General features: G+C 24.7%; 1 protein-coding gene across 1 annotated transcript in view; it reads right to left on the bottom strand.

Moving 5' to 3' along the window:
• The window catches only part of LOC134828076 (connectin), a 90,623-nt gene extending 83,428 nt beyond the window's left edge, over positions 1 to 7,195 (bottom strand). Inside the window, exon 1 of the mRNA XM_063841028.1 lies at positions 7,144 to 7,195. The gene's annotated coding sequence lies outside the window, so the exon portion shown is untranslated. The remainder of the gene's footprint in view (positions 1 to 7,143) is intronic.
• Positions 7,196 to 26,068: the final 18,873 nt, after the last annotated feature.

The following is a 26,068-nucleotide window of genomic DNA, read 5'->3' as shown; positions in this document are numbered from 1 at the left end:
AATAAAAATTTAAATTAAAATTTTTTTAAAGCCAAAAAAAAAATATTTTTTAAAAATCTTAAAAATTTAAAAAAAATATTTTTTTAATTAAATATTTATTTGTTATCAATGTTGTTAATTTATTATAATTTTTTTTTAGAAATTTTAAAACATTTTTTAAATATTTTTTTCATTTTTTTTCAATTTAAAAATATTTTTTTAAAATTAAAATTAATTTTATTTTTAAAAATATTTATTTTTATATGCAATAATTTTTTTTAATTTTTTAACATTTTTAAAAAATATATATTTTTTTTGGCTATAAAAAAAGTTTAATTTAAATTTTTTTCTTAATTTAATTTTTTTATTAAATTTTTACTTATGGTATTAAATTTTTAAATATTTAATTATTTTTATTTTATTTATAATATAAATATTTTTTTAAATATTTTAAAATAATTTCTTAATTTTTGATTTTATTTTTTTAAAGAAAAAAAATATTTTTAAACAAAAAAAAATTCAATATTATTGAAAATGCGCTCAAATCAATTTTTTTCAATACAAAACATTTTTCCATTTTTTTTTCCTCAATTTTCATCGACGATGCGATGACAAAAATCATCTGAATTTAATATCGACAAATTTATTCTGGACATGCAACTCGTCGCTTTCTTTCATCTTTTTTCACCTGATAGGAAACACGATGGTGACGAGATGACACACAGGTGAAAAATTGTTCCAAATCAAATCACAAAATCATGGACATGCAAAAGAATTTGATGAAAAATTGTGTGTCAGATTAACAAAAAAAAAATGAAAAAGGAACGAGGCAATCAGTTACAACCGTACGTTGCATTGATTTCCATGAAAAATGAAAAATTTTGTCATTTAATTGGGTTAATTTGTAAAATTGAAAAGAAAATTGGACAGGAACATGATTTTTTTTCACCCAAATTAAATTTTAAAAAAATTCTTTAAATCCAAAAAAAAAATTTTTTTAGTAATTTTTTTTTTAAATTTTCAGGTTTTCATTTAAATTTTTTTTTTAAATCACGATAAAATGCCAGAAATTCACATGTTAACTAGACACATTTCCTGTGTGCATGCCAAGAAAACCCATCTCCCAACAATTTAATTTTGAAAACATTCATTCCAAAACACACACAAAAACATATTTTCTAATAAACTTTGTGCCGAAAATTGTGCTAGAGACGACGATGATGATGATAAATAAACTCCTACGGTGCAAATATTTTACGAGTATTTATCATTAGTGTGCACAAAAACCCAAAACATTATTACAACATAATTTATTTTATTTATTTTTAGGCAAAAGAACATGTTTCAAAGCGATTTTCATGCAAAAGTTTCTCTCCGTTACCTTTTTGCAACACATCATGGTCATCATCTGGTTGGTCTCATGTTATGCCAAAGTGACACAAACTTGATTACAACTATGTTTCGTTTTGTGTCACAATCATGATAAGCATCATTAGAACGAATTTTGTCACTCCCAAGTTGTTTTGTGTCAAGTTTAATGTAGTTTTTGTCCTGTGCGACGGCACAAAAAATGACACACAAACTCACTCGCATGACGACGCAAAAGCTTTTATATAAATGCAAAAGTTTTCTAATTTATCTCCAATTTCAAAGTGAATCCAGAAATGTTTTGCTGCTCGAACGGAAAATTCAACGACGAAAAGTTTGACGACGACGTGTGTGTTTTCAAGGCGAGAAATCAAGAGGAATCAATAATGTTCAAGGAATGTTAATTTAAAGTCGTGTGTGCAGAGAGTATTTTATGACAAGTTGAATGCTTTTGAAATATGACGCTAAGTGGTTTCATTATGAAATATGTCGATCGGAGTTTGATGTGTAGGTTTAACTTTCATTAAATTAAACAATTTCCGGAAAGTACTTTAGTCGATTTTTATTTACTATTTTAAAGTTTTTTCTTTGAAAAGTACTGAAAAGCTTGAAAATTATATAAAACATTATAAAAATTTTATAGAAATTTTTTTATTTTAAAAATTTATTTATTTTAATTTTAAAAATTTATTTATTAATTTATTTTTTATTTAAAAATTTTATAGAAATTTTTAAAAAAATTTTTGAGAAAATTTCAAAGACCTTCACATTTTTTTTTAATTTAAAAATTTTATGATAAATATATCAAAAAATATAAAGAATCATGAGAAAAATAATTGATATTAATTAATTAAACATATTAATTATTATTAAAAATTAAAATTTAATTTTTAAAGTCTAAATTTTTTTTTTTATTTTTATTTTTATTTTTTTATATTTCCAACTTTAAAAAAAATATGTTTAGTTTAAAATTTTTGAATAATTTTAAATTATATTATTTAAATTATATTTTAAATTATATTATTAATTTTTTCAAATTTAAAAAAAGTTTGAAATTTTGGGCAAAAAAAAATTTTTTTAAATAAAATCTTTTAAAAAAGCTTCGAAATTTTATTTTGTAAATTCTTTAAAATATTTGTAAATATTTTAGAAATTTATTAAGACTCTCGTTAATTTTTGTTTAATTTTTTTTAACAATTAACGACGAAAATTTAGAAAAAAATAAATAAATAAATTTAATTAATTAAATAAAATAATTAAATAAATTAATTAATTAAAAATAAAAATTTCATCTGAAAAAAATGTATTTTACGAGAAATTCTGAGAGAATTAACTCAACCAATTTTTTAAAATATTTTTTTATTAATTTTTAAAAATTATCTAAAATTAATTAGATGAAAATCAACAAAAATTTTCTTTGACAAAATAATAAAAAAAATAGAAATAAAATAATTTTTACCAATTTTCATCAAAACTTTAAAATTTCCTAATTTTTTTTCCAAAATCAATCCAGAAACACAAACAAATCTCATTTAAAACAATTACATCTTTCCACCTTTAAAGTCCCATTCTAAACCAAAAACCACGATAATACGGAAGAAAAACTTTTTTCGACACGTAATCCAGATACTTTTGTGTTCGTCTTCGCCACACATGCATAAATTTTCTTTGCACTAAATCGGGGGTAATTTTCAACACAAAGCTGCCTGCCTTGCTTGCCTGCCTCACAGTTAAAAGTTCATTTTCATTACATGACGTGCTAAATGCATTCGACACGCATTGTCAACAAGCAACGCCACACAAAACTTTTGCACAATGTCTAACAAATAATAACAAAAGAAACTGAAAAAAATACTTTTGCAACAGTCAAAAACTTTGTTGGTTTAACAAATTTTAACGTTTTTCCTGTACGATGCCGCTGCCGCCTCTGCCGTTGCTCATGATGATGATGATGATGATGAGCGAAATGCACTTTTTTATTCATAAGTTGGGTGTAAATCGCTTTCCAACCATGGCTTGGAGGAAGTTTTTACGCGCGAACGAGTTAAAACGTACAAATTGAATTTATTTATGACATAATAAGATTTGCGAAAATAAAATTTTATTAGCTGACACCGTTTTTTAGTAAAGATAATTTTGGAAAAGTAAGGGAACGAGATTAAAATTTAAAAAATTTTGTATTATTTGAAATAACAAGAGCGTATTTTTTTTAAATTAATTTTATTTTTTTTTTGTTAATTATTATTTTTTTTTTTTCAATTTAATTTAATAATACATACTTTTTTTTATTTTTTAAATTTAAATACTTTTCAAAAAATTTAAATCAAATATTTTTTTAAAAAATTAAAATTAATTTTTATTAAAACATTTTATTATTTTTAATTCAATTTTTTGTTAAAATTTTGCCATTTTTAAATTTATTTAATTTATAAAAATATTTTTTTTAATTAATTAATTAAATTAAATTAATTATAATTAGTTTTTTTTAGTTTTATTCATTTCGACAATTCAAGTCGCATCAGTCTTATAATATAATAATTGGGGTGAAAAAAATTATATTATTATAATTAATTAATTTATTTTTTTTTAGTAAATCTAATTATATGAATATTTTTTTTAATTTTATTTTATGATTTTAGTACCTACAAAATAAAAAATAATTTAGGTATAATTAAATTTAAAAAATTTTTTTTTTTTGATTTAAAAAAAATAATTTGAACTAAAATCCTTATTTTGAAAGAAGAAAAATTTAAAAAAATAATTTTTTAATTTTTTTTCTTTGATTTTTAATTTTTCTTTCTATTTTTTTTTTCAAATTTTTATTTTATTTTTTTTTGAGATATTTTAACGAAAAGTTCAATGAAAAAAAAAACATTAAAGGAACATTTTTCGCATATCCCACGTAAGAGCTCAACCGTTCTTATTTATTCATTACTTATTAATAGAATGTTTAAATACAGCTTGAAATAAAACCGCGATGATTAAATATTCATTAATAATGAAATAAATGACTAAATCTGCTGAGCGTGTTTCGAATAAAATAAAATAAAATACAAAAGTAAAACAAGGAAGAGAGAAAAAGAAGTTTGTAAGGAAATTTCATTCAAAAAAACTTTTGTTTTCATTTACTTTTACGCTAACCACAAACATTTTCTCGTATTTGTTTTATTTTATTTTATTTTTTTCCCCGTATTTTGTATAAATGTAAACGAAAAATAGTTTTAATTACTCGCTGTTTCAATTTTCTTCACAGTCATGGATTTTTTTTTCTGTGTGCCTCGCCCACTGTGTATTTTTCCGTAACGTATTTCGAAACGACGTCGACGACGAAAGTTTGTTTTAATTTTAATTAGTAAAACTCGCTCGAAAAATTAAAATACGCCCTCGTCGAATATTCGTGGCACCCTTTGCGAAATACCTGCATAACTCGCGCTGTGTAATGATATTAAAAAAAAATTATTTTTTGACTGATTACATCGTCTTGACAATACTCGTGCGGTGGCTTTAGTCCTTGGTGTCACACGAAAATGTAATCATGACAAAAAAGTTTTTAATAAAGTTTCGTGGATTTATTATTTTTATTATTATGTGACAACCAGAGAAAAAAAAAGTAGACAACAACTTGGACTTGTTGAAAATATTTTTTTTTCTCTATGAATTTCGTATTAAAATTAGATGGACTGATGATTCAGCAAAAAAAAATCGCGAAAAAGAAGAAAAACGTAGAAAAAGAAAAATGAAGGCGTTAAAATATTCAAAATAAACCCAAATATTATTCAAAAAAAAAATTCTAGAATAATTTCAATTTCTTTCATTTCCGAAGAACAAAAAAATGTAGGCGAAAAAAAAAATGAAAAATGAAGGGAAACGTACAAAAAAATAAATTGAATTGGATTTTAATTGCGTGTTAAAAGTCCAACCCATTCGTTGAAGGGCTTGGATGTTCGTGTAAGTTGAGTAGTGGCTTATTGAAGGTGCCTCAGGCGAAGGTCGTTCCCGATTTAAATTCAACAAAAGCGCTTTTAAATTTTTTTTCACCTTAAAATATTTTTTAAAAAATTATTTTTTTAATTTTTTCTTTATAAAAATGACCAAGAAGCGATTTTCGACACAAAAATGGACAAAAATAACCCGCATAGCCGCATGATGATTGAACTAAAAATCCATTTAAAAAAATATGTGTGGCATGTTTTTGGCACTGCAATAATTGAAAACTTGTTTCTTTCGTTTTTTTTTACATGAACATTCGATTTTTATTTTTTTTATATTTTTTTCAATAAAACGTTTGTCAATTTTCCAGAAACAATCCTGGAATCAATCATGTAGAAACTGTCCGTTACAGGAGCGCATGTTATTTTTAATTTATAGTGCAACTAAAATTACTTTTTATTTTTTTTTTCTACAATAGTTCTTGCCACAACGTTGCAAAAAAAAAATTACGACACGAACACATTTTTATTATTCATGGAATTTCTGTCGATTTCTGTGTGGAGATTGCATTTTTTTTTCAACTTTGTAGTATTTTAATTCAAAGGATTTTTTATTGACGGCGATTTTTTTCCAGAAAAAAATCAGAGACGACTGTCATTCAATATTTTTTTTATGTTCACACTTTTTATGGCAGTAGCTGCATTCATAAATTTGCCATAAATATTTTTTTTATGGGTCACATCAATTTTGTATGTAAAATATTTTTTTTATTATTCAGAAACCAGAGAACTTTTTTTTTCTCGTGTTATTTGTCATCATTATGACGACTAACAACGACGACGACGACGTTACTTTGTTGCAGCATCAAATTTTATGCATTCATGAATGCAGTTCAACTTGAGAAGTAGACCTTATAACTGCATTTTTTTGTAGCATGTTGCTGATGGAGACAAACTGAAGGTAGCACAAAAGATGGGAAATGCTAATTTTAATGCATTTATGTCTTCGTTGGCAGTGCTGTTTATCTGCCTTGATGATTTCTTTAGGCAAGGAAATTCTGTGAGTTTTTTTTTTCAAGATAAATGGAACAAACATGGTCTTTGACCTACTTTTGCGTTTATGGAAAAAGGAATCAGCAGGAGAGCGAAATGCAGTTTTCGAAGAATTTTAAGATGATGTGAATAACAAGTAGCAGATGATAATTCTCATTCTGAGAATAGCAAAGAGCGTTTCAACTGTTAACATTTTTCGTGGAAAATTTAATTAAAATCAGAAATTTTTAATTTTTTTTTCTTAGAAAAAAACAGTTTGCTGAAAATATTTTAAAATTTCTGACTGTAAAATTGTTTTAGTTTCTTAAAGTGGACCCAGTTTTCATTTTAAATTGTTATAGATCATAAAAAAATATAACCTCAAAAATTTTTGGCGCCAAATTTAAAAAGTGCGCCATTTTAATTTTTTTAAATTTAAATTTAAATTAATTTTAAATTAATTTAAATTAATTAAAAATTTTAAAAAAAAATTAAAATAAATTTAAATAAAATTTAATTTTTATTTTGACTTTTGATTTTAAAATGTAATAAAATAATTAATTTAATTTAATTCATATTAAAATTAAAAGATAATTTTTTTAAGATTTAAAAAAGAAAGTTTATCAAAATTTTTTATGGCATTTTTCTATTAAATAATTTTAGAATTTATTTTTATTTATTAAATATTTTACTATTTTTTTATTATTAGTTCAAAAAATTTTCAAAAGTTCAATTTTTAATTTATTTTTTCAGAATTTTATCCTTGATGAACAAAAATAAAATTTTGTTCTTATAACAATTTTTTTCTAATAAAAAATGATAAATAAAAACTTACCTTAACTGCTGCCCTTGTTTTGTTACCAATAAATATCGATCAACTGCAAATCTGCAATGAATCAATAAAAAAATCACAAATTAATATTTCATAAAGAAAAAATATTTTAAATTATGCACCACAACTCATCAACTTAACAACAATAGGTACCAATCATCCCAGCGGAGACACAGACACACAAACCACTAATAACATCAACATTGTAACTGTTTGCCTCGTACTTCTGTCATCGCATGCACATTATTACCGTTATATTGTAATAAAATATGTTAATGACAGTCTCAATCCTTGAATAATTTAATACTCATATTATTATTACTTTACCATTATCCTCATCATCATCATCGTCGTGCGCGTCATCAATATAGCTATCTACAGAGATAGGCATTTGTTAAAATAAAATGTTGCGAAATTGTATTGAATTCGGAAAAAATATTGCTACATTGAAAAAATAAATAAAATAACATAAAGCTAAGGATTTCAACTGTCTGGTGATATTTATTGAACGGTTTTCGGTTTTAAAAAATTTGAAAAAAATCAGTATTTTTTTTATTTATTAATTTTGAAATTTCATTAATTGATTAATTTTTAATATTTTTATTACAACCGAAAAATCAAAAAAAAAAAAATATAAATAATTAAATCAAACAAAAAATAAAATAAATTAAATTAAATTAAAATACCTAATAAGGAAAAATATTTTTTTTTAAATTTTAGAAAAAAAAATAATAATTTTTTTTTTTTGAAAATTTTAGAAAAATATCTACATATTTATAAATTATTCATTAAATTTTAATATTGAATTTGGTTTTTAAAAAAAATTAAAATTAATTAAATTTAATTCAAAAATTAAAAATTAATTAGTTTTAATTTTTAATGAAAAAAAATAATTTTTAAAATTTTAAAATTTTTTTTTTTTTAAATATTTAGGCCGCTCCAAATGAAAATCAAAAATAAAGTCCAATGCCCCATTTTAAAAATTGAAAATCCAATGGGGAAAAATAAAAAAAAAATTAAAAATTTAACCAAAAATGACCGTTTTTGGGTGTATTTTCATAATTTTTAAAGAAAATTTCCAAAAAATTTTTGAAAAATTTTCAATTTATCCTAATTTTTGTTTTGAAAATCATATTTTATCATAAATTTTCTTCTCTTAAAATATTTTTCATAAAATTATTAAATTTTTTTTTTCAAAACTTTTTGACAATTATTTTTTATGAAATTTTTTTCTTTAATTTTTAATATGAAATATTTTGAAATCTATTTTAAATAAGCAAATTTCAAAGTAAATAGAAAAAAAAGCATCAAAAATATTATTTAACGCTCAAAAATTGATAAAATGTTGTCATTTGGTATGAAAATAGTATTTCAAAACTTCTTTTTATTTTGCCGTTTCATTTTAAAAAATTTTGGACTTTATTTTTGATTTTCATTTGGAGCGGCCTTATAAATAAATTTATTTTTTTTTTAATTTTTAAAATTAAAATTCTTAGCCATTGAGAAGGTAAAATGTGAAATATTTTAAAAAATGTATGAAATTTACAATTTTTTCTTTAAATTATGAAAAAATTATTTTTTTTTTTCTTAATCAATATTTTTCAAAATATTTTTTCATCCTAATTTAATTGAAATTTTTATCAAAAGTAGCTTTTATTACAAAATATAATAATAATTGATTCAAAAACAAAAATTATTTTTAAATATTTATTTGTGTTTTTAACCACAAATATGATAGTTTTAAATGTAATAATGTTTTTTTTTGGCGTTAAAATTTTTTACCAATATCGGTTATTTAAACAGCGGTTTGGATTTACACACAGCGAGGATGTTAATTTCACACAAATGCGAAAAAAATATCTCTCTCTCGATAAAATTTATGCATTATTAGGAATTTCCACGAATTTCACGGACGATTTTCTAATGTTATTGCGGATAAATGGATATGACACACACACACACACAGAGGATAGCGCTATAAGTGAAATTGTTGAAATGAAATGTTATTATGATTACATTAAAAACTTTTACAGACACACAAATTTATTTGCCCCATAACATATCTCTGCTAATCCAATGTTGTTGTTGTTGTTGATGATGATGATAGTTGTCGGGTGTTGTTGTAGCTATTATTGTTGAAATTTCCACCAAAAATATACATTATTATTATAATAATTTACTGTTCGGAAAAACATTTTTTCATCGTGTTTGAATGGCGCGCTGGTACGATTGTTGTGTATTTTTGGATAAAATATGTTGATTTACTCGCAGCAGCAACGAGCGACGTAATTTCGTGTATTATTTGTAAGTGTGGTGTAAAATTTTTATGCCAAGCACCTCCGCATATCGATGTGATTTTAATTTTAAATGAGATGGGAGTTTTTCCTGGTAATAAATTTAAATGGTGACCTCGCCATTAATTTTCACTGTGAAAAAAAAAATTAATGATTTTCATGGAAATCGTTTAAATTGAATCAAGTTCGAACTTGAAATGGGACACGAAGAAAAAAAAGGTCAACGCCCAAAAATTTCAAACTGAACACAAAATTGCGGTTTGAGTGGAATCTTGCTGGGACAAATAAAATCAAAACCTTTTCTTTTTGCCGGCAAATGGTTCATTTCATTCGTATAATCAGCAAAATACGGTTCGCAATAGACTCTGTAATGATATTAAAGTTAAATCTTTTCTTTTTCTTTTATAGACGGCGGCGAGGAAATTGGGAAATAACCAACAATTTAACGTGGAACGATGGCAATTGGACACACTGTTAGGAGGAAATTGAAGGAAATGTCCTTGGGGGGAGGTAAATGAACTTTTCTTTTGTTATTTATAATTATTTTTTTTTTTATTTTAATTATTTGTAGATTATTTAATGAAATTTATTATAGAAAGTTGTTGAATTAGCGAAAAACGATTTTCAAATTTTTTTAACGGTCATTTTTTGAATTGACATTTACAAATTTTTTTAGTGACCAAATTTAATTAATTTAAAAAAAATTAAAATTATCGAAGTATTAAGAGGAATTAAATTTTTTTAAATTTAAAAATTTTTTAATAATGTTTTATTTAAATAAATAAAAAAAAATTATCAGGTTAAATAAAAATTATAAAAATTAAAATTCACAAAAAAAAAAAAATTTAAAAAAAAATTAAATTTATCAAAAAAATACTAAATTTACAAAAAATATAAAATAAAAATATTAACTTAAAAAAAATTTTAATAAAATAAATTAAAAAAATAAAATTAAATAAATTTAATAAAAAGACAATTTTAAAATTTAATTTTAAAATTAAAGTTTTAACTAAAAATAACTTAAAATAGTAAGTTTCTTAGATAAAATTAAAATAAAAAAATGTTTTTAATTCGCGATAAAATTTTGTAGGTATTTTATTTTTATTAAAATTATTTATTTATTTTTTCCACTGGGTAAATAAAAATTTAAATTAAATTATTAACTTAATTAATAATTATTAATTACCTAAATTATTTATTTTATTTTTATTTTAATTAAATTTTAAAAATTAAATTATTTTTAAAATTAAATATTTTTTATTTTATTTTGTCAATAATTATTACATTTTTGATTTTTTTTTTTGCAAAATTGCAGATTGCCTTTTAATTTAATTAATTCAGCGTAAATTCAAATTTCAAAAAAAAAATATTTTCATACGAATTTATATAAAATTCCCTTCTCACCGTGCTTTTCAATCGATTTTCACCCAAGATTTCACAAATTCCAAAGCAATTTAATGCTTTTGTCCCTTTTCCTCCTTTTTCGCTTTTATTTTCTTCCACACACACACACAGCTCCAAGTCATTACGCCTCACTACCGCCAGTCTAAACCGAATTTAATGATGACATAACCAAAGTGATTTCATTTCATTCATTCCAAGAAACGGTTTTTATCTCGACGATGTCTAAACAAAAATGTGCGAGAAAAATCACAACCGACCACAAAATCGATTAAATTCCATCTAAATCATGTCTTTCGTTATTCATTGATGTCTTGAAACGTGTGAGAATTTTCTTCGCTTCAGATCCGCAAGTCATGTGAGTTGCGGAGAACGACATTGACACAGCACTTTTTTTTGCTTCAATCATCTAATTGTCCATATTTCGTACATCATTAACCTCGACGAAGATCATCGGGCACGTGGTTGATAACGAAATTCGGACAAAATTGAATAAAGGAGAGGTTGGAACAAAAATCACGTAAATACCAGAAGGAAGTTAAACTATTCAAGATTTTTTTTTTCACGTTCAATTTCACGTATGGATGGGAATTTTGCGAAGGAAACGGCAAAAAGGGAAATTTTCGGATTAGCTGCGAGGCATTTCAGGCAACGAAAAAAATAACTTTATCTAAATATCTTGCAGTGATGACAATTTTGTCCCAAAAGACACGTTCCGAGAGAGAGAGAAAGAGGACGACAGATATTATTTTAAGTTTTAAGTTCAAAAGAGAGATAAAGACACGTTTTTTTTATTATTTTTTCTGCTTGAACGAAAAACTTTAATATTTTTTTAAAGAATTTTGCTCAAAAGGACGTTATTGATAGAAATTGATTCTTTTGACCTGAAAAGGTTACTTTGATACGTTTTTTACTACATTTTTTTTCAATTTTCCATGGCCAATAAATAACACAAAAGATACCATTTTTTACACGATTTCCTTCGATTTTTTCGTTGTAGTGATTTTTTCTCGATAGAAACCAGATAAAAATCTTTAAAAGGTAACTTTGGACCAATAAATATCAGACAACAAGGAATTTTATTGCAAATCGTCGTCGTCATCGGATCCCCTTTTCACTTTCGATGCTCTTCACGTCCGTCAGAAAAGCATCCCGTAAGTCCTTTATTTATCTATTTATTACTACAATGGACAACAAACGCTCGGACAATTTATGAGATTTATTAGAAAACTCCCGCAAAGAAGACGGAGAGAAAAAAAGGTAAATCGAATTTTTGCAACATTTGCAATAAAAATGTGCACTAAATGTCTCGCCTTGTCGGTTTTAGATTAAAAAGAAAATAAAAACAGATTTTTCTCAGAAATAAAACGAGCGAAAATTCGATTCCTGTGAAAAAGACCAAAAATAGCAGAATATTAAGTAAAAACTAAAACAAAGGAAATTCGAAAAGAGGATGAAGAGACGAATTCAACAAATAAAACTAAAAAGGAGAAAAATCACTAATACTGCCTATTGAATAGATCTCCAGAGGATAATATCTCTCTCATTTTTTTTTCTTCTTTTTTGTCTGTTTTTGTTTGTCTGTGTCTTAGTTAAACGTTTTTGTTTCAGAGATTTGAGCAATTTCATAAGTGAGATAGTTCTTTGAACGGAAGCGATTGCTTATATCAAAAGTTTTATGGTGATTAAGTGATTTTTTTTTCGGAGGGGACTGGATTTCATCGGAGAGTCCCAAGGCTATGAATCTTCATAGAAAAAGTTTGGGAAGTGACCAATTGGATTATTTTCATATAAGGAAATTTCTTTATTATTGAGTTTCATATTTAATAGTGTTTAACTCTAATTTGGTCTTTTTTCAAAGTAAATATATTTTTTTAATAAAAAATTTAAAATAATAAAATTAAATTAAAATTTATAATAAATTGTTTTTTAAAAAATTATTATTTAGACAATTTAAAAAAAAATTAATTAAATTAATTAAAATAATATTTATTAATTAAAATTATTTAATTATTTTTAATTAAGTATTTTTTTAATTTTTTCAATTTACTGAATATAATATTTTTATATCCAAAAATTGAGTATTAAAAATTTTAATTAAGAAAATATTTTTTTTTTTAAATAAAAATATTAAAAGCAAAAAATTCAATAGATTTTATTATTTTAGTTTTATTAATCAGATTTTTATTTATCTTCTTACTCAATTTCCTACAAATTATAAAAAATTAAGCAAAAAATTTTTGAATTTAATTATATTAATTTAAAATCAAATTAAAATGTTTAATTCATAATAAATAATATTTCAAGAAATAATTATTATTTAGATTATAAAAAAAAATCAAATTTTTAAATTATTTTTTTAATTGAATAATAATAAAATTAAGTATTTAATTAATTTTTTCATAATAATTTCCTTATTATAATATTTTTATAGCCAAAAAAAAAATAGAGTATTAAAAATAAAATAAATAATTTTAATCAAGAAAATTTATAATTAAATTTATTTATAATTAAATTTATTTAAAATTAAAAATTTCAATAGATTATATTATTTAATGTTTTTTTAAATTTTATTAATTAGATTTTTATTTTCTTCTTCCTTAACTTTAAACAAATTAGAAAAAATTAAGAAAAAAAAATTAAAATTTATTTAAATTAATTTTTATTATCACAAGTTATTGTTATTTAGGTAAATTATTAAAAAAAATGAAAATAATTTTATCATAAAGTTTATTTTTTTATTTATTTTATTTTATGATTCTAAAATAATATTTTTAATTATTTTATTTTTTTTATTAAATATTTTTTTTTTAAGTTTATTTTCAGATTTAAAAAAAATAAATTTTAATACACAATTAAAATAGAATTTAATCTAAAAAAATCAAAATTCAATAAAAATAAATATTGAAGAACTTAAACTTTTATTAAAATTCAATTTAAACTAAAAAAAATTGTTTAAAAAATCAAACATTTTTCAAGATTTCCCATTAAAATTTAATTTAAAAAAAATCCAATAGCTCAAAAACTGCTTGAAGCTCTCTTAAAGCACTTGAGAGAAAAAAGTTTATTGTTTTAATATTTGAGAATATATATTTTTTATCCGATTCCATGCACTCCAAACTCCTTGCACGTAGCACAAAACAACTAACTTCATGACTCAAATTCACATATTTTTATAAAGAGAGCTCATAAAGACATACACACACAAAAGCAGACTCTTTCAAGCACTTCAGACAATTCCAATCGTAGACACACAAAAATGTTATTTGCTCACATTTGATTTGATAGACGTGAGGTGAAACTGATATTCAACGTTATTTTTTTTTCCTTATCGATGGGAATGTGATATGAAATAACGATAACTATAAATGTATAAAAACGAGAAAAAGGAGGCAAAAGAGATAAAATAAAATAAAAAGAGGAAATAATATTTTCTCCTGATTTTATATTTTTTTATTATTATTATGACGCTTTTTAACCAGGCGCACGTGCTTGACAATGAATTTTCCAAGTACAAAAAAAAATGCCGATCGATGGCATTTTATCATGATTTTTCGTGTAAAAAAGCTTTAAAAAATTTTTATTTTTAGCGAAATTTCTGCTGCGTCGTCTGGATTTTCAATCAAAGGTGCAACATCGTTCTTTATCGCAAAACCAATAAAATTTGCTGTCTCTTGACAATAAAAATAATATTTATTTAATGTCCCGCAATTTTATTGTTAAATTATTGTTATTTTCAATAGAATTTTGCTCACATGATTATAAAATGAAATTCAAATGCAATTGGGAATTCGCTCAAAACACGCACTTTTTGATGGTAATTTGATAAAATTAACAACGCAAAAAAAAAATGGTGAGTCATTAAAATATTTTTATATTTAACCTAATTGTCAATTAAAGTCGTTTGTTGGCGTTCTATGGGAAAAATTTTACATTTTATTTGCGAAAAATACCCCAGTGACCGATTCATATTTGTTTTGTAGTCGAGCAAAAATTTATAAATTCACCCAAAAAGAGATAAAATAAAATATAAATGTATATAAAATAATAATTCGGACATTATTTATTCAACTAAAAACCTTTATTTTATTTTATTTTATGGATTCGACGGTGCTCCGGTCTGCTCAGACTCGAAACTCGTGTGTCGTGATATATATATTGTCTTTTTAATACATTTATTGTGCGATAATAAAATATATAAAAAATTTTCCTCTTTTGACCCGGAACATATGTCTAGCCAAAACTGCGCCCAGAGTCGAGTACCTGCGTGTATTTTGTATGCACATGACATCGTTTGCATCGTGCATGTGTGTTCCGTGATATAAATTTCAAATCACGTATCATAATTTTTTCAAAATATTTTTTTCTGTGGGTTTTTTTTGTTGGTCAGGAAAAAAATAATGTTGGCATTGCTGTAGTAAAAATATTTATTTGAACTTTTTTTTCCTAGGAACCATTTATGAAAAAATTTCGTAGAAAAAAAAATTTAAAATAAAAATTTGTATATTGAAACAATAGATGGATGGATGGGAAACAAAAAGTTAATGGATTTGTGGTTCAGTCAGTCAGCAGTGTTGAAATTTCACTTTTTTTTCTATGGATTCTCGTTGTAAATATTTTTGTACTGCATTTTTTTTATCATGATTCGAAGTAGGGTAAAATGTGAAAAAGGATTAAAATGAGGATGGATTAACAGAAAGTTATTTAAAAAATTGATAAATCGATTTAAATTGTATTATGAAGGAAGAAATTTATTTTTACTTTACCTAAACTGGGAAGAAAATTTGTTCAATTTTTTTAAGAATTCTAAAATTTCTTTATTTTTTTTTAATTCTTATACCTATAGTTCTAAAAGTCATGAAAAAAATAATTCTGAAAAATAAATCTGCTCTTTAGTACTTTAATTTTCTAAAATTTTTTAAAAACGTTAAAATTTGATTTTAAAAATTAGTAAAAAATAAAATATAAGAATGAAAACAAATTAAACGGAATAATTGGAATAAGCTTTTCTTAAAATCTTTATTTAAAAAAAATTATTATTAAAAGAAATTTTTTTTAATATTTAAATTTAATTATGAAATTAAATTTAAAAATTAATTTAAATTTAAATAATTTTTTAATAAACGAAATTCCGCACAGTTACTTTTCAGTAACGTAAGAAAAATAAAAAAAAAATATGAAAATTATAAAAAATACAATAAATAAACCAAAGGTTAAAATACAATAAAAAAAAATATTTTGAGTATGTAATTTTTTGAATATTAAATCAAACAAAATTTTTGATTAATTTTAATTTTATTAAAAAATATAATTAATTATGTAGGTTAAATGCGGATAATTTTTTCTCTCTTTTTTATTAAATTTTGTAAAAAAAATTATTTGATTTAATTTTTATTTAATATTTAATATTTTAATATTTAAATTATTTAAATTTTTTATTTTATATTTTATTTTTTTTATTTATTTTTTTTTTTTCCGGCAAAATTTTGTGGAAACGAAAAATAAAAGAATTTTTTGAACAAATATTTTAATATTTTTTTTTTTTAAACCGATATTCTGGATAAACTTTTCAGTAACGTAAGAAAAATTAAAAAAATATGAAACTTATAAAAAATATAATAAACCAACGGTTTAAAAATTATTTTTTGTATTTATAAAAATTTTTTGAAGTAAGGCTTAAATTTTAATTTTTTTCAAATTTTATTTAATTGAGTTTTTTTTCAAATTTTTCAATTTTAATTTAAATTTTAAAAAAAAAATTTATTTTCCCAAAGTTAAAAAACACGTTAAAAGGTGGAAAGATTTTAAACTAAAGTCAAAAAGATTTTAAAAGCCCTTAAAACTAAATTTATAAATTATTTAAAATTCAAATATTTTATTTTTTCTCATTTACATTAAAATTACGAAAATCAAGGATACTGACAGGTTTAATTTGACTTAAAAATTTTATTTCCAATCAAAAACTAAAATTTCTGTAATTTTTCATCAAACTCTAATATTTTTGGTTCTTTATCCAAAAAATCTCTCTCATTAATAATCTCAGTCCCCAACGATGACGTTTTCCTGCGTCACGCCATAAATAATAAAAGAAGATGTTCAATACCGACAAAAAAAAGAGAAGGAGAATTATTTAGTTTAGTAATTACATTGTCCAGATTAGGTCTGATTGAGATTGGCTCGCCTGCACCTTTTTCATGTCATGTCAGTGTTACTCAAGCAAACAAAACAAAACAAGCATGGGGCAGCAGTAAGTCGAAAGAAAAAAAAAACAACAAAATAAATTAAGCATGAAAACGAAAAGCAAACTGCCCGCCTTGTTGCTATGCGTCACAAACACACGTACATAATAAAATTAGATCCTTAACAAAATTTGTCCAATTAAGGATTTAATACAGTTACAAGGAGAAGGAAGAAGTCCGTTCCGAAGATAATGTCCGTTCCTTTGATCCGAATTTTTTCGGCTTATTTTGAAAGAGGGACAAACGAGGGAAACGGAAGCAGATTATGTTGTGCGGTTACCTGTAACTGTGTTTCGTTCGCTCCGGCCTGCCGAGAGATATCATCGATAATCACTCGGATTATGAATAAACTATCGTCTTTATTCTCCACTCTACTTTCGTCTTATCATAATTTTCTAATCTAAATTCCAGTCGTTATGTCTTCATCACATGTACAAACATAAATTTAAGTCTAACTAATTCTCAGTTAATTTTTCGCCTTATTTATTTTTGTCATTAAACAAATACATACTAATGCATGCGAAACACACACAAAACGGATTACGAACAACAACAAAAAATATGCTGATTAAAATCAAGAGAAAAATAGCTATTCAAAAGACACGACGTCGCAAAATACTTGAGAAAAGCGACACACAAAACAATTGTTTGTGAGAATTTTCCTTCACGAGAGGAATCTTAGTCTACCTGCGTTACAGCCAGCGAAGCAAGGACGAAAACTTTCTGTAACATAAAACGAGGAATGAGAAATTTATTTAAATGTGACGAAGTTTAACATTTCAAGCGAGCGCAAAAAAAAGCTGGCAACGAGATAAAAAGGAAACAAAATTAAATTCGAGATTTTCTTCATTTCTATTAAAAGAATGCCGACAGAGATTTTCTCCTTACAACAATATTATTTTCTTTAATCTTGAATGTCATTATTGGCAGTAGTAGTGAGTGTTCTATCTCTGTGAAAGTTTTGTCTCTCTTTATTTTTCTTGTTGTTGGAAATGAAGTGTACTTGCAAAGTTGTTGCGGAATTGTTGCGCCGCCGTCTCACGTTTCGGCAAAGTGGTGTAATTTTTTTGAAGGGAGAAGAAGTAAGACGTGGAATAAGATCAAAAGTGAAATCGAAATTTTTTTGCTCTTGTTTAATTAAAGTGTAATGTCAGGTAGGTAAGCTGTGAAAAATGTAAGTCTCGCTGATTGATTTTTTAAATTTTTTTTTAATAATATTTTTTTTTACTTTTAGGTTAAGCAGTTTTTTGGTAAGTAATGAATGATCGAATACCAATTCGCTCTCTTTGGTTTGATATCTTGAACAAAACGAACGTGTTATCTTTTCGCTCCGCATAAGTATATTTTATTGGTGACAAGGATGGGGTAGGGTTTACTAGACCTAGTCTAGTATGGCTCGCACCGCGGTCTCTAAAGAGTCCTATTGTACTTCATACTGGGTCTTAGCTTTTTACCTGTCATCCCAAGCAGGCGCCCTCAAAATTCACTTAGCTCTCTCAGAAGGTCTCAAAGGGTTTCTAAAAGATCTCAGTAAATTTTGAGCACAATTGGAGTCATGATTTTGAGTCTCGAACCGACGACCTTACGCTCATCAGTCATCAGTTCATAAAATCATCAACCTCGCCAACTTTGACATTGATGATGATCTTTCATCATGGGAGCTCACTCACTGAGAAACCCTTTCTCCCTTTGGGGTTCCTTTTCACAAAAAAGAGAATTAGTAAATCTAAAAGATCTCAGTAAAGCTTTTTTAAAAGAGTTAAATGAAGTCTAATAGGTATCTTCTAGTGATGACAATTGGATGACTTTTCTATCAAATGAAAGTTAAAATAAAACTCTTTGAGACCACTTTTTATTCTTGGTTGCTAAACAAAAAGCCCGTTTGATTAATCTTAAGGGATCAACCTGATCCCTTTTCGAGTTGTCATCTGCAGACCCAAAAGTTTTAATCATTCAAGAGATCATTTTGATCCCTTAAGAGATCAATATGAACCCTTAAGAGGTCAATTTGATCCCTTCAAAAGATCAATTTCATCTCTTACGGGTTTATATTGACCTCTTAAGGGATCAAATTGACCTCTTAAAAGATTCAATTTTTTGGGTCCACGGATGACAAATTCGGAAGGGGATCAGGTTGATCCCTTAAGGGATCAGATTGAACCCTTAACGGAGCAAATTGATCCCTTAAGGGATCAAAAATCCACTTAACTGATCAATTTGACTCCTAAGGGGTCAACCTGATCCCTTAAGGAAACAATTTGACCCGTTTTTTGCACATATGGTAATGTGTGACCAGTTGAGTTTGAACTTGAATCGGCATAAAATGCCACTTGAGAGACTTAAATTTTTCATAGAATTTATTAGTGACACGTGTAGTAGTATAATTCGATGAACAAGTAAAATTAGATCAAAATGAAGTTAAAAAATATTTTTTTACTTTTCACGTCTTTCCTAGAAGTTCATAGGAAGTGACAGAAAATTCACTGAACACTGCGACATGACGTCTGTTACTTGCTTGTCATAATTCGAACCAACTGAGTTCACATCGTCGACTTCTTGACATATGTATCAAGGCAATGTTGATGCAAAATAATGAAAGTTAAAATAATACGTTACACACGAAGAAAAAAATCAATTTATCATCATCATTCTGTAATCATTTGTTGTACTGTTTTCGGTTCAAATCAATTCTTTTATCTCCTTCCGTCCAACTTGTTATCCGTCGACGTCATTAGTCGTCTTCGGCTAATCGTTTATAAATGATGCATCGTTTCGTGTCACTGTCCACGCCGCCTTTCAGTCAACTCGTCATCATTATTTTTTCCTTTTCCTTTTCACTAAATTTTCTCAATACAATCTCTTTACTTTTAACGATAAAACAACCAGCACGAGCACAAATCAATTTTGATTCTCTTTTTTCTGTTATTTTATGAATTCACGTCTCGCATCCGCTCCGCATGACGAAGAATAAAGTCCAGGTGCAAGATATGCAATAAATTGGTCGTCATCCAATTGAGATGATGACGATTATGGGGAGACGCAAAAAAGGGATGTTTTTATATCTTTTGTCTTGCTGAGCGAGTATGTCTGCGTTGTGACAAGCAATTTGCCGCAATCAGTGGGGATTTTAGGTGGTCGTTAAAGGCAATTACGGTAACTCAGTTTGATTAATCGTTATAACTTTCGGTTGAATTGAGTTCACTTGGCATGGCGCAGTTTTGATTGACTTCTGATTTCCTGTGTTAAAATTTTGCTCAAATAATAGAGTGAAGGATGAAAAAACCACAAAAAAGGCAAAATTTTAATTCAAGACTAATCAATAGAGGTACTCGAGACGCCTAATGACAGTGAGGGGGAATTTAAAATTACATCAATTCAATGCCGTTTTATCCTGGTTGTCGGTTTCTTTTTTTTCTGAAGGTACGGGGACGAGAAAAAAAAACAAAAGAAAATTATAAAAGTAAATAGTGAATTGAAGGAGGAAATTAGAAATCAATCTTCTTGATTTTGTGTGCTTTTAGATGTTTAAATAGCGGTATCGCATTCCACTGGATATTTATTTTTTTTTTAATTGAAGGGAAGAAGGTCGGTTCAAATTACTAATTACGGAACGAGTTTTGTTGTTTTTAAAGCAATAAATTTATTTTAAAGTATTTAAGTATTTTTAGAGTATTTTAAAGATATTTTAAGTATCTTACCTTAATAAGTTATCCAAAAATTGGTGATTTTAAGCCAAGTTGAAGAATATCTGAAAATAAAGAAAAAAAATAAAAATTTAATAAAATATTTCTCAGAAAAAATTTGAGTAGTACTATTAAAATATTTAAAAATTTAATTTTTGAATGGGTGAAATATTCTAAAATTTTTTATAAATATTTTTAATATTTTTTTAAAATAATTTCAAATAAAATTAAAAATATTTTTAACATTTTCAAAATATTATGGATCCTGTTGAAAATATTTTGAGAATTTTTTAAAATATTTTAAAATATTTTAAAAAATACAAAAAATATTTTAGAAAATATAAAAAAAAAATTAAAATATAAAAAAAAAATATTTTAAAAAACATAAAAAAAATTTTAAAAAATATAAAAAAAAATATTTTGAAAAAATAAAAAAAAAATAAAAAATTATTTAAAAAATATAAAAAAATATTTTAAAAAATAAAAAATTTAAAAAACATAAAAATTATTTTATAAAATATAAAAAAATATTTTAAAATAATTTCCAAAGTATTTCAATATAATTTATGGAAAACTTTAAAAAATTAGAGAATATTCGCAATGTTTAAAAATAAAATTTTTGATTAAAAAAAGAAAATTGAAAAAATTTTTAAAAATAAATAATTAAAAATAAATAATAAAAATAAATAATTAAAAAAAATCAACAAAAAAAATAGTTTCTTTTTTATTTTTTTAACTACGATTTTAAATAACTAAAATTGGTTGAAGAAAAAATTTTCATACAAAAAAATCAGCTTGAAAGTAATTAAAAAGCCAATTCTCGTTAAATTTCTTCTGCACCAAAAATGACTTGCACATTTTATGTATTTATGTTTTCTTTCACAAACACTCACAACACATTCAAAAAGAACAGAAAAGGAAGAAATTTAATAAAAATACAACTAATTGTGGTAGCTGACAGAACTTCCGTGTTCCTCTCTTGTTAGAAAATTTAAAAAGTTTTCATCTTCTTTTATCTTTTTTTTTTTCTTCTTCATCATCATCGTCTTCTTTTTTTGTCTGCAAGTTGTGCATAGAAGAAAAAAAAACAATTTTCTTTCCTTTGTTCTCCTCGAAATATTATTAGTTGTTTCACATGAAATTTTTATCGTTTTTCAATATCTCACAACGACACACACTCCGGAAGTAACAAAAGAAAAGTTCCTCTTTTCCGAGTTTCACTGAATAATGCGAGAAGATGCAGTAATACGGAATTGTTTCATTCAAATGCGATGCGGAAGTTTTACCTTTAATACCTTGTCAATAAGTAGACAAAAAATTGAAAAAAAAATTTTCGAAAGTTTTTTGAAGTGCACGAAATTTGTTGCGAAAGTTTTTTTTTCATATTTTTTGAATGATGTTTATTGCAATGGAAAGTGCTTTGCAGCCAGTGATAATAATTCAGGGAAAAATAAAGCTTCTATGCGTTATAATGAGAACACAAAGGCAGCCCAACAACAAAGTCGCTGCAGACAGGATATGAAATGAAAAAGTTTTAACTTTATTAGCAAAAGTGTGTTTTGTTGTTGTTTAGTTGTTACCTGTCTTTGTGCTCAATAAATTTCAGCTTGTAGGTTGCCGGCGCGTTCGTTGTTAGAAAGTACGAGAAGGAAACAAGGTGATTCTGATACACCAAACTTTTTCCTTTCTTTCCGCTTTTAAATATATTTAATAACTATCACTCCGAACGATTTTTTTTCTACGCTCTAGAATTTTTTTCGATAAACTTTTTTTTCCCTTTTTCCGAGAATAAAGAGAGAGAAAAAACTATGGAGGCATAAACATTAATTCAATATATAAAATTGTGCATCATCGTTTTCAATTTCTTTTACAGTTAACAATTTTTTAATAGAATCAAGCAAGCGAGCGAGCATGCTGCACATGTGCATCGACATGAATGCTTTTTCTCCTGCTTGTAAGAGATTAAACTGTTGAAGTAAGGAAACTTTTTGCGCGTGTATATCGAGCGAATGAACAAAGTTTTATGATATGTCTCAATATAGTTGTAAAACTTTTTTTTTTCATTTGCTAGCTTGTCGTTGATTCCTTGTGTCGTAATAATGGGCACGAAAAAAAAATACAGTTTACGATCGAAGTAGATTTTTCCGGTAGTGAAACACGGGGAAATTAGTGGAACGGGAGGGCGGTTCAGGTTTAATGTCAGCTTTGGGGAATATATTAAAAATTTATTCAAGCGGAAAAGTAATTTTTTAAAATAAAAAAAATTTATTAAAAATATTTTTTAATTAATTTGAAATTATTTTTTATTTAATTTTTATTTTAATAATTAATGATTTTAAATATTTTTCAAATATTTTTTTAAGAATAAAAAAAAAATTAAAGAATATATTAAAAAAAATAAAAATAATTATTTAAAAAAATATTTTTTTAAAAATAATTTATAAAAAAAAAATTAAAAAAAAAAAAATATTTTTTTAATAAAAAAATATAAAAATAATTATTTAAAAAAATATTTTTTTAAAAATAATTTATAAAAACCAATAAAAATAGTATAAAAATTAAAAATTTTTAAATTAAAACATTTTATATTTTTTTTTTTAATTTTTTATACAAAAAAAAACGAAGACCGTGACCTCGACCGTGACGCAAAACAAAATTTTTTAATAGACCAAATTTTTTTGATCACAAGGTCTAATTTTCTTCTTCTGTCCATCGACAATAAACCTCTTGACAAATAACACATTCATCTGGTTCTAACCAATGGCAAATCCAATCGCAAATTTTACATTTATCATCATCAGTTTTAAAAATATTTTCGTCTGAGCAAAATTTATGTATACAGTCATTACAAGTCTCCTCTCTTTCCTTTAAGCAAATAATAAAACATGATCGACAAGCAGTTGCTTTTTTATTGTAAAAAATAAAAATTAATTAATTTATCTAAATAAATTTTAGTTTCAATTTCTTACGTGTTCCAATATAAGCCTCTACTTGATAAGGAAGAAAAAATCCAGAAAAAATAATTGGAAGAAGTAAGTTTAAGAACATTTTGAAAAATGAATCAAAAGCGTTTGAAATTTAATTTGTTCAAGATAATGTTTCCGTGATTACCTTGAAAAATTGATTTGCATCGATTTTTATTGTGATTTAAATGATTTTTTTTTATAAAAAATTGAAAAAAAAATTTAATTAATTTTATTAAATATTATTTAATTATTTTAATCAATATTTAATTAATTTTTATTAATTATTTCGTAAAAAAATTTATTTTTTGCATTATTTTTAATAAATTATAATTAATTTTATATAATAATTTTTTTTGCCTTTTATAATTATCAAATTTATATTTTTTTACGTTTAATCACAATTTTAAAAAATTACGTGAATTTTTTTTTTTTTTTTTTTTTTTTTGTAACTTATGATTATTTTTAAAATAATTAAATTAATATAATAATTTTTTATTTTATTAATTTTAAAAAAATTGTTTTTCTAAAAACTGGTATATTTAAAAAAAACTTATAATTTTTTTAAGCAAACAGAATAAAAAAAGAATTTTTGAAAAATTCTTCATTAAGCTGAATATCCCTGCACCACCATAACGATGACATTTTTTCCTCTAATAACAAAGTTCCATGAAATGACTCCCATTAAGTGCCTCCTCCTCCAAACACATGTAATGAAGCTCACACACACACACAATAATTTAATTTTACGATCGATATTTAGTTTATTAAAAGATATTAATAATAATTTTACCGCAATATACACTTAAAACAACTACCACAGCCGCCTTCGAGCTACAACTGTTTTTACGACTACAAAACTCGAAAAACGACATAATTTGCTCCATACACATGATAATATATAGCATTTTAATAAGAAAATTGTTTATTTTCTACAAATATGTTGCTGTTTTATCGTTTTTCTGTTTTTAACTTTGCACTGAAAATTTTTCTCTGTACGAAAAAAAAAATCTTGCAGCAGGTATTGTTGGTTTGCTGCAGCAGCAGCAGGAAAGGCATGTGGGACAGCAAACTGGGGACCTTTCATACACCGATTCCTGTTTCTCGGTTTCTATAAGCGAAAAAGTATTCCGCAAAATATATGGGAATTCGTATAAATAATGTATGTTATTGGATGCGAAAATTTTCTAGTACAAACCAAGCCACAGACATTGCATTGCAAAATACATTCATATAATAATAATAATAAAATGTGAATTCATAAAATATACAATTTAGTGGAAAATTATTATAAATATATACACATCGTACAGACACCTGACACAGCCTTTGTACGGAGCTACAAAAAAGAGAGTGAATTTTGAAATTGGAAAATATGTTTCTCATGCATTTTTCTACTCGCACACGTATTTGGGCCAAAAACAGCAGCAAACCGGAATTCTTTCTCTTCATTTTCTACTTCATTTCAAAGTTCATTTGGAAAATTTGCCGTTTTTATTGGTATTGTCTGTCCGTTATGTGTGTCCGTTTGTACCATGTGACTTAGAAGTTGCCATTTGCTAATTCAAACTTTTAAAAATTAGTCGAAGAATGTTCTTCAGAAACATTTCTTACAAAAAAAAAATTAAAGTTAATGAAAATTCATAGAAATTAATCGGAAAATTCGTTAAAATCATCGGGAAAAATCGAAACTTCGAAGAAGATCATTTAAAAATTGGAAAATTAATTTTTTTTTAAATCTTAAATTGTTAATGAGAAAATTTTGTGAAAAATTGAGAAAATTTAAAAAATTATTATTTTTTTTATATTGGTGCAAATTTGAACCACAAAATATTTAAAAAAAAAAAATTAAAAACGAAAAATTAAGATATTTTAAAATGCAGATAAGCTATTTTTCTCAACCAATGCCTTTCAATCTATTTTTTTCGTTTATTCAAAAAAGTATAGAGAAAAAAATATTTTTTCTCAATAAATTGATGAAATGTATTACCCCACTTTTGCCCTGCTCAGAACACGAACGACCTATTTTTCCATACTTAATTTATTCACGATTTTTCTTCTTCCTTTCTTTTTCGCGCGCCGCACAAACTTTCGTGGAAAGTAATAAAAATATTTTGATTTCAATGACCTTGATTTACACACTGCCACCGTTTTTTGTGCTTCTTTGCGAGAAGTTACATCTTTTTTTTTCTGGTAAAGTTAAATAAATTTATGAACACCAAAAAAGCAGAAAAAAATTCTCTGTCGCTGTTTTTTTTTATTACAAGCTCACGATTTTTATTTTATTTTATTTTTTTTTAGTAAAGACCGTGTTATTTATGTTATTCTCTCGTTATGTGTGTAAGCAA

This window comes from Culicoides brevitarsis, chromosome 1, assembly GCF_036172545.1.
Source record: "Culicoides brevitarsis isolate CSIRO-B50_1 chromosome 1, AGI_CSIRO_Cbre_v1, whole genome shotgun sequence".
In the NCBI taxonomy this organism is placed as follows: domain Eukaryota; kingdom Metazoa; phylum Arthropoda; class Insecta; order Diptera; family Ceratopogonidae; genus Culicoides; species Culicoides brevitarsis.
Note: the sequence above shows the minus strand (reverse complement) of the source record. Positions and strands in the feature narration are given on the sequence as shown.